This window comes from Orcinus orca, chromosome 8 (assembly GCF_937001465.1).
Source record: "Orcinus orca chromosome 8, mOrcOrc1.1, whole genome shotgun sequence".
Classification (NCBI taxonomy): Eukaryota; Metazoa; Chordata; class Mammalia; order Artiodactyla; family Delphinidae; genus Orcinus; species Orcinus orca.
In genome coordinates this window covers 30,600,794-30,609,846 of record NC_064566.1, presented here as the reverse complement: position 1 = coordinate 30,609,846, position 9,053 = coordinate 30,600,794, and the positions used below count along the sequence as shown (strand labels likewise).

Genomic DNA, 9,053 nt, shown 5'->3' with positions numbered 1-9,053 from the left:
CAAGTAGAATGATACCCCTTTCCAAGCCAAATGAAACCAACCACCATGTGCTCAAGCTGGTGTCTAACATACAACAGGTCGTGAAATCACAAACCACATCACCCATCATGCCTTGACAAACAAGAAAAGACTTGATATTTATCGAGACAGCCAGACGTTTGCCTCCATAAGTAAACATCCTTTGTCCAGAGGCCCAGGGAAAGCCACCACCTCCCCTATGTAGACATCCAAACCCCCATTTCTCCACACCTGCCCCACCCCTAAACCCATCTATTTTCCAAGGAGTGGAACACCTTCCGTGACCATGATGATGGGAAGCATCTGTGGATAAGTGGGTTTAAGGATTTGATGACAGATTTTTCTGATGTTCATTTAGTTTAAGAAGGTGGTCAGTGCTATAGCAGTGTTTCTCATACTTGAATGTTCATAAGACTCACAGTGTTTTGTGAAAATGCAGATTCTACTGCAGGAAGTCTGAGGCAGGACCTGAGCTACTGCCTTCTAACAGGCTCCCAGGTGATGCTGAGGCAGCTGGCCAATGGCCCACACTGAGTAGAAAAGGTCTGCAGCATTTATTGTAAAGGCTTAACTATATCTTAGATGTCTTTAGTGCTGACGTGAGGGAAAGCATGTCAATGAAATCTGTACCCACAAGGCAACACGGTGGAAGGAAAGGGGGAGAACAGAGGAGAAATAGAGGAGGAAAGAAAGAAGGAAGAGAGGGAAGAGGGAAACAGAAGAGAGAAAAAAGAAGAGAATTAAAATATACAAAATTAAATTAGGCTAGAGAAGAAGAAATAACTGAGGGTTAAGTGGGTTGCTTTGGCATAAGTGGGAAGAAGCAGCTCGATCCTCATAGCCTATGGCACCAGCAGGCCACAGCTATAAAAATCTCAGCATCTTTTATTTTCACAATTGTTGGCCAATTACTTACACACCTATAGGATAGTGTCCTCTAGTCCAGTGACTTCCAAACTTTCTGATCACAGCTCCCCTGAGAAATACACTTTATGCTGTGACTCACCACACACACACACACACACACACACACACACACACACACACACTCATTCTACAAATACCTTACAGAATAATACTTACCATTAATATTAGCAAAAGGATATTTCCTATCCAATTCAATGTCATACTCTAACCTATTCATCTTTCAATTGATCAAACTGCAGTCTGATAGAGGAAGACACTTGCCTAAGGTCATAGGGTTGGTTGTGAGCAAGGTGGAGACTAGGACCCAGGCTCCAACCTCACTTTCCATCTATTTCACAGCCACTGTGCCTTGACTGGGTGCACTTGACAACACAAACTCCAGAAATGGATTTCAAGGCAAGTTAGCAAGCTGAGATTTAGGCTATGTGTTAGGATAAGATCTTTTTATATTAACAGTTTCTCTTTTTATTTTATGCTTCATTATCCCCAGGCCTCACCACCTAAGTAATGGTAATCTCCATAATCATTGTCTTCTAGAAGGGATGAGATAGTGCAGAAAAGTAGAACTCGTCTTTAGGTCTCTTCTTGCCTTTAGTATCTAAAAATTTAAGCCAATAAGAGAAGATTTAGAGTTTAGCCAGAAAGGATAACTGTATTTGAAGAGAGATCTCCCAGCCCCCAGCCACAAGTCATGAAAAAGATATCCCAGGTGAGGGTGAGGTAGAGGGATGAGATACAAGAAAGGGTTAATAATATAGGAAGTGTCAGTGGAAGGGTCTGTCTCATCTTTCCTGTGTAGGGTCTCAAGGAGGCATCCAAACTCTAGACACTTTGGAAGGAGACAGGAATATCCCACGACAGAATGACAACAAGACGTGTGCAGGCAGGAGGACCCCTTCCAGCCTTGCCTGTGGCCCAGAGAAGTGTGCAAAAGGTGGAAAATAGCACTGACCCAAAAGGGCAAGGCAGATAGGAAAAAGAATGTCTCAACGATAGTCAACGTGCGTGGAAAACCAGCCAAAAGGCACCAGATGATGTAGGTCCCAGTGCCTTGGTACTTTGTAAGCTCACTCAGAATTTAAGTACAATGTTGAAGAAAGTGGCAGGTCCCCACATTGGCTGAGATTTTGTTTCTACTCCCTATGCTAAGTGATGGCCCAGAAAAAGTTCAATTAGTGAGCAGAAACTAAGAAAGTCTTATTTCTTGAATGCATGAGTTGATGAACCAAGTCTTTTCCTTTTTTCTATTTCTATGATGGCATGTGGATACAGTTTTTTCAAGAAAGAAACACAATAAACAACAGTTACTTCTGAGAAGAGGCTTTGACTTTCACTGAATAAATTTTTATATCATTTGCATTTTCTAAATATGCATAGATCTTAGCTTTGTAGTTTATAAGTTCTTCTGGAGTTAACATAAGCAATAGAAATTATGTATTAAAATTGGAATTTAAAACGAGGATAATATTTATGGAGTATATATAGTCTCAAGAATGCATGAAAAATTCCTAGAAGAATGCACGAGAAACTGTTAGTACCTGTTGAGCCAACAGGTTGGTGGTAGGAAAGAGACACTATTAATGTACGATTTGAATGTGTTTTACATGTTATATATATTTTGTAACATCTTTATAAGAGTATAATTGCTTTACAATGGTGTGTTAGTTTCTGCTCTATAACAAAGTGAATCAGCTATACATATATCCCTATTATTTATTACTTTTCCAAATTAAAAACAATGTGCTCCAACATTGACTTCTTCTTTTGCTGATCTCCCATCATACCACATCTGCACTACACAGATGGGTACTTGTGGTCTTTCATCACTTCAGAGAGCACAAGCTTCTCCAGTTGGATGGTAACAATGTTGAGGATGAATGTCATCTAAGCCCTCTTGGTAGTTCCCACAGCACCAAGCACAAGGATGAGTATACAGTAAGCATTTAATAGCTACTCACTGATGGACTTTTCATCATGGCTTTTATATATGTATTTGTGAAACTATTTGCTTAATGATTTGCCCCCCTCACTGAACAAATTGGGGAATTAATGACCATTTTGCTTACCATTGGATCCCTGGCACTTACCTCAGGACCTGGTATATGGTAGGTGCTCAAAAAATATTTCCTGAGTTTTCCGTGTTTCCTTCCTGAAGCGCAAGCATGGCAGTAATGCCTTGACTACTCTCAGCAACTAAGCTTGTTCCCGCAGTAGCAAGCGTCCGCAGCCTCTCCAGATGCATGTCATGTTCACAGCGAAGGTACTCCCTGCAGCCCATCCGAGAGAGGAGGATTCCAAACTGATACTTAGGCCAGCCCAGGCCCTTTACACACCCACACCTCCTCAGACCAGGGGAGGTGACGCCAGGACTATTCCAGGTGGAATATGCGCTTCGTAGACACAAACTAATAGCTCTGATCTACAAGGAAGCACAAGGGCAGAGTGGTACAGACCACACAGTGGTACTGCTGTCCAACCCTACATACTATATGAGCAATGATATCCCCTATACTTTCCACCAAGACAACGATTTCCTGTACCTGTGTGAATTCCAAGAGTCTGATAGCATTCTGGTCCTTCAAAGCCTCCCCGCCATCAGTTACCAGCACACAAGGCCATGCTGTTTGTGCCTCAGAGAGATCCCAGCCAAGAACTTTGGGATGGCCCCCGATCTGGTACCGATGGAGAAACAGCTCTAACTGGAGGGGACGAAGCCTATACGCTGGAAGAATTTCAACATGTTGGACCGAAACTGAAAGCTGAGACACGTACACTGTGGTATGACTGGATGAGGCCGGCTCACACAGCTCCACTGTGACTACATGAAGCAGTTGGCAGAGGTCAAAGCCAGGAGCAAGAACAAGGTTCGGGCTGTGCAGCAGCTGGTACAGCGTCTCAGGCTGATCAAACCTCCTGCAGAGACATAGAGCATGGACTTGAGGACACGGTGAGGGGGAGAGGTAAGCTGGGACGAAGTGAGAGAGCGGCATGGACATATATACACTACCAAATGTAAAATAGATAGCTAGTGGGAAGCAGGCACATAGCACAGGGAGATCAGCTCGGTGCTTTGTGACCACCTAGAGGGGTGGGATACGGAGGGTGGGAGGGAGACACAAGAGGGAGGAGATATGGGGACATATGTTTATGTATAGCTGATTCACTTTGTTATACAGCAGAAACTAACACACCATTGTAAAGCAATTATACTCCAATAAAGATGTCAAATATATATATATATGAATGCCCCCCCAAAAAAATCTCCTGCAGAAATTGAACAAATGCAGATTATTGGGAAGCTGACATCACAGGCTTTCATAGAGATCATGTTTGCCAGTAAAGCCCCTGTAGAGGAAGGCTTCCTTTATGCTAAGTTTGAATTTGAATGCCGGGCCCGTGGTGCAGACGTCTTAGCCTACCCACCTGTGGTTGCTGGAGGTAATGGGTCAAACACTCTGCACTATGTGAAGAACAATCAATGCATCGAGGATGGGGAAATGGTGCTGCTGGATGGAGGTTGTGAGTCTTCTTGCTATGTGAGTGACATCACTCGTACCTGGCCTGTCAATGGCAGGTTCACGGCACCTCAGGCAGAACTCTATGAAGCTGTTGCAGAAGTCCAGAGGGATTTTCTGACTCTCTGCTCCCCTGGAACAAGCTTGGATAACGTCTACAACATGTTGCTAACACTGATAGGACAGAAGCTTAAAGAGTTGGGGATCATGAAGAACATTAAGGAAAATAATGCCTTCAAGGCTGCTCGAAAATACTGCCTGCATCATGTTGGCCATTACCTCGGGATGGAGGTCCACAGCACCCCAGACATGCCCTGCTCCCTCCCTCTGCAGCCTGGTATGGTAATCACAGTGGAGGCAGGTATTTATATTCCGGAGGATGACAAAGATGACCCTGAGAAGTTCCGTGGTCTTGGTGTATGGATTGAGGATGATGTAGTGGTAACTGAGGACTCACCTCTCATCCTTTCTGCAGATTGTCCCAAAGAGATGAATGACATCGAACAGATATGCAGTAGGGCCTTGACCTTCATTGTGACCCACATGCATATCAGGTTCAGGAGGGGTGGACGTTGGCCTCTGTGCACGTGTGCTTTCTGGGGGTCTCTGTGTGGACATTTATATACGTGTTCCACTGGGGAGTGCAGCGCTATATGAGTGTATGAAATTGTGTATGTGGTCTTTTTTGTTTTATGTAGCTAGAAATCTGGGAAAATGAATTTTTGGATTGTGTATTACTACAACTTTAGTAACATTAATTCTGTAGAATTAATGACTCAGACAAGTTTAGTTTTAAGATGTAAAGAAAGATCTTGGTTACATATGTCCATGCATTCCACTTAACACATGGATAAATTCTCTCCAGGTCCTTCCCCTTCTGCACTTTTCCTGAGATCCACCTAATATCATAAGATTTTGGGGTAATGCTTATATATTTTGAGCCAATCACCAAGGTCTTTGCCTACACTGAAAACCACGCATCAGTGATTGTGGGTGGCCAGTACGTACCTTCTATGACACCTGCCTACCTATCCAGGAACCCACATATCTACTGGAGCCACGTGAGCCTTCAGGGCATTGGTGTCCTACAGTCACAGCATTCAGCCACAGTCCAGATTCCAGCAACACTAGCTATTGAACAAAACACTTTTGAGCCTTTCTTAGTATGTGGTTGCCTGGGACCTGGAAGGTGTTTAGATTCTTGATAAGGAAGGAAATGAAAGAAAGAAAAGTATATCTGTGTCTGCTATAGATCCAGACCTCCATCCATCTGTTCTCAATCTAAAGATGATTCCTTTCCCAGACATCCATGCTTTCTTTATAGATTCTTAATGCATTGACCCTCAGAGCACACCCTTGAAGCTGCTTCCCTGGCCAAGGGCAGATCCTCTACTTACCCTATTAAAGTCAGAGGAATGGCAGCCCGTATTCAGACATTATCATTCTGTGATTATCATTCTGTGATTATCATTCTGTGATTTATTTATTATGATTCTGTGATTTCCTTTAGTGCCGATAAAAACAAAATATGCAACCCACCCAGTACCTGTAAACACCCTGTGATCCTTTCCTTCCTTGGACGTTAGCACTGGAAGGACAATTGGTAAAGACTCATGTTTCCCTCAACACAGCACTGGATGCAATTATATAAAACTCACTTTGCAAAGTGAACAGGGCGAGACTACTGCAAATAGGTTATTTGGGAGCTTCTGTCATAAGGGGAAGCCCTAAATTCGAAAATTTTTAAGAAAATATTTGCTTTAGGGAAGAACGGGCTAGGAGATTAACACTCCTTGCAGTGCTAGAGGTTTGCCCGTCTTGTCGGAGAAACCCAAGGTACAGAGCCCAAAGCAGACAGGCAGTGACTTCATCGGGAGACAAAGATAATGTTAGCAACCAAAGTGATACAAATTGTGTCCTGACAGTGCTCACGCACCAATGCTTGGCTTGCTCAGCAGCTGTGGGAATGCATGGCTGCACAGCTGGAGTCATCACCCCTGCGCCTGCTCTCCTCACCCACCTCCAACTTTTCTGTCCTGTGCTTGTTACTTTCTAAGAGGGGACTGAAAAGAAACCCACAACTCTGGCTTCTCACTCCCTCGGCCTCTGTGGCCTCAACAACCTGTTTCTGGAATTGGGTTTCCTTTGTTCACTTACAATCCTGGAATAAGGAATTTCCTTTTCTTCCTATAAATCATTTTCTGTAGTCTTCAACTTTCTAGCTAAAAGCTTAGGTGGCTCTTATGAATAGCAGCCTACTTGGACATGAAACAGACTTCTGGCTGGATTCCTGGCGAGTTCTACAGGTGTTGCAAGTCACACGCAGAATGACCGTTGTGGAATTTTCCTGGTGATTTATAGTCCCTGACCCAGGCATATTGTCCTTTGAGTCCCCGATTAACCACAGCAGCTAACATTTGCATCAGACGATCAGGACCTTCAAGAAATGACACAGTGGGCTTCCCTGGTGGCGCAGTGGTTCAGAGTCCGCCTGCCGATGCAGGGGACACGGGTTCGTGCCCCGGTCCGGGAAGATCCCACATGCCGCGGAGTGGCTGGGCCCGTGAGCCACGGCTGAGCCTGTGCGTCCGGAGCCTGTGCTCCGCAACGGGAGAGGCCGCAACAGTGAGAGGCCCGCGTACCGGAAAAAAAAAAAAAAAAAGAAATGACACAGTGAGCGTCTCAGAGCAGTGGTTTAGGGACTGTCTGATCTATTCAGGATTGGTTGAGCAGAAAATTGTGCACAGTGCTGGAATCTTGTTCATTCTTAGCCTTACCACAGACATGCTGCACATTTCCCTCCATGTTTCAGTATAATAAATACTTCATATATACACCAAGCTCTTCTAATGAAAACCTTAATTTTTAAAAAAATGCTTCAAATGTTACATTGGAATTTTTCTCCCTGAATTGAAGAGATACAGCTGAAATATTAACAATAATATTAACAATAATCTAAAGGAAAGAAGTATATCTAGATGGCCTCTGACACATACTTTTATGGTTTTACTTCAGGAATTGTTATTTTTCTCTATAATTAAACTGGGACTGGGTTTTTTATTTGAAACACAGCAGTAGAAATAGAATAATAACTCTCCTCTTCTCATAGTCATACCCAAGTTAGGAAGGTACTTCTCATGGTGACTTAAAGTTCTCTTTGTGTGTCTTCTTTCAAAATATTGTTATCTTTTTTATTAATTTTTGTAAGGTCAGAAAAGGAAAACTCCTACTATAGACATTATATCTTAATTAGGTTTAAGATCCATAAAATAAGTTAAATCCCCAGATAAAGACATTGCAACTCATTAAAATAGAAAAATTGGGCTTTGTTATGTTTTTCAAAACATACATAACCAACATCCTCCTTAGCTTTCTTAATAATAGAAAGATTGCAAATATGATGTATGAGTGCCTCTCCCTGTCCTGTGTCCATGTCACATAAGTACAGCATAGTGGCTGTCCCACCAGTTCCAGCTGTGACCTCAGAGTTCTTTGTAACACAGTTTTCCAGTAACTGCTGTCCATAAAACAAGAGTTGGGATTTGAGTGAGACTCTGTCTACCATCCCTCAACTGGCATATGATCGATGATAAGGTAACTTCTTTGTGTGTGTATGTTAGAAATTAAGTGAGGGCCCAGGATGGTGGCCCAAGAGGTTTCCAAGCAACCTCTTGCTTGGAAGAGGTTTTTACGGTGTGTTTTTTGCTTAGTTTTGTTTGTTTTTTTTAATTTTAGTTTCCTGAAGTGGGATCTGTATCCCAAAACTTAAGCTGATAGGGTTAAGTTTTAAGCCTGGACAAATATACTTCCAGCTGAATTGTTTACTAATCCTAATATGAGAAGGTGAATACATCATTAAACCCTAATTGTAGGGCAGAATTCCACTGTCCCAAAGCACGTGTGTCTTCCTGGCTCCTCTCACCTCTGCCTATGTGTCACTGGGGAACTTGGGGTTAGCATCAGTATTATGCAGATCAGGGGTCCCCACTGAAACCAAGGCCTCTTGGGGTGTGCTTCATGAGAAGCTGAGAGAACTGCAGTCTTTGTGAGCATTTCTTAATGCTTTGTATGACTTTTGTGCAATTATGTAAGTTCAATTTGGACAAAATGCTGTTACTTTTTAAGTCCCTATTGACTGAAAGTAGATATGTCATTCCCCAACAAGGGAAGGCCATTTGTTACTGTCATTTTAAAAGTAAACTATAAAACAATGTAAAAAAATAAATAAAATAAATACTTCCTGAAGAATAAAATAATAAATGAAGGAATAAATAGACCATAACACACCAGAGATTCATACCACTTCCCTGAGTGTCTCCAAGTGCATTTAACTCTTTCCATTTGGACTGCGTAGACAAGTAATTACCCAGTGAATTTAGTTTCTTGTAAGCACTGAAAACATAACCTCATCTGCCCCTTGAGTCACAGGTCAGGAATTCTGTCACAGGGATGAATGTCCAGGATTTCCCTGAAGACTTAGCCCTGGTGGAAACAGTAAGCTGTTTTTCCAAAACAAATAATTCCCAACAGCAACATTTATTTCATTTATTTTTATTTGAAATTTTACAGAAGGAAGCCAGAGTTACCGGTAGA

General features: G+C 42.6%; 1 pseudogene; it reads left to right on the top strand.

Annotated features, from left to right (window-relative positions):
• The first annotated feature begins 3,116 nt into the window (after window positions 1–3,116).
• LOC101282873 (xaa-Pro aminopeptidase 3-like) lies at window positions 3,117–5,117 on the top strand (annotated as a pseudogene).
• Window positions 5,118–9,053: the final 3,936 nt, after the last annotated feature.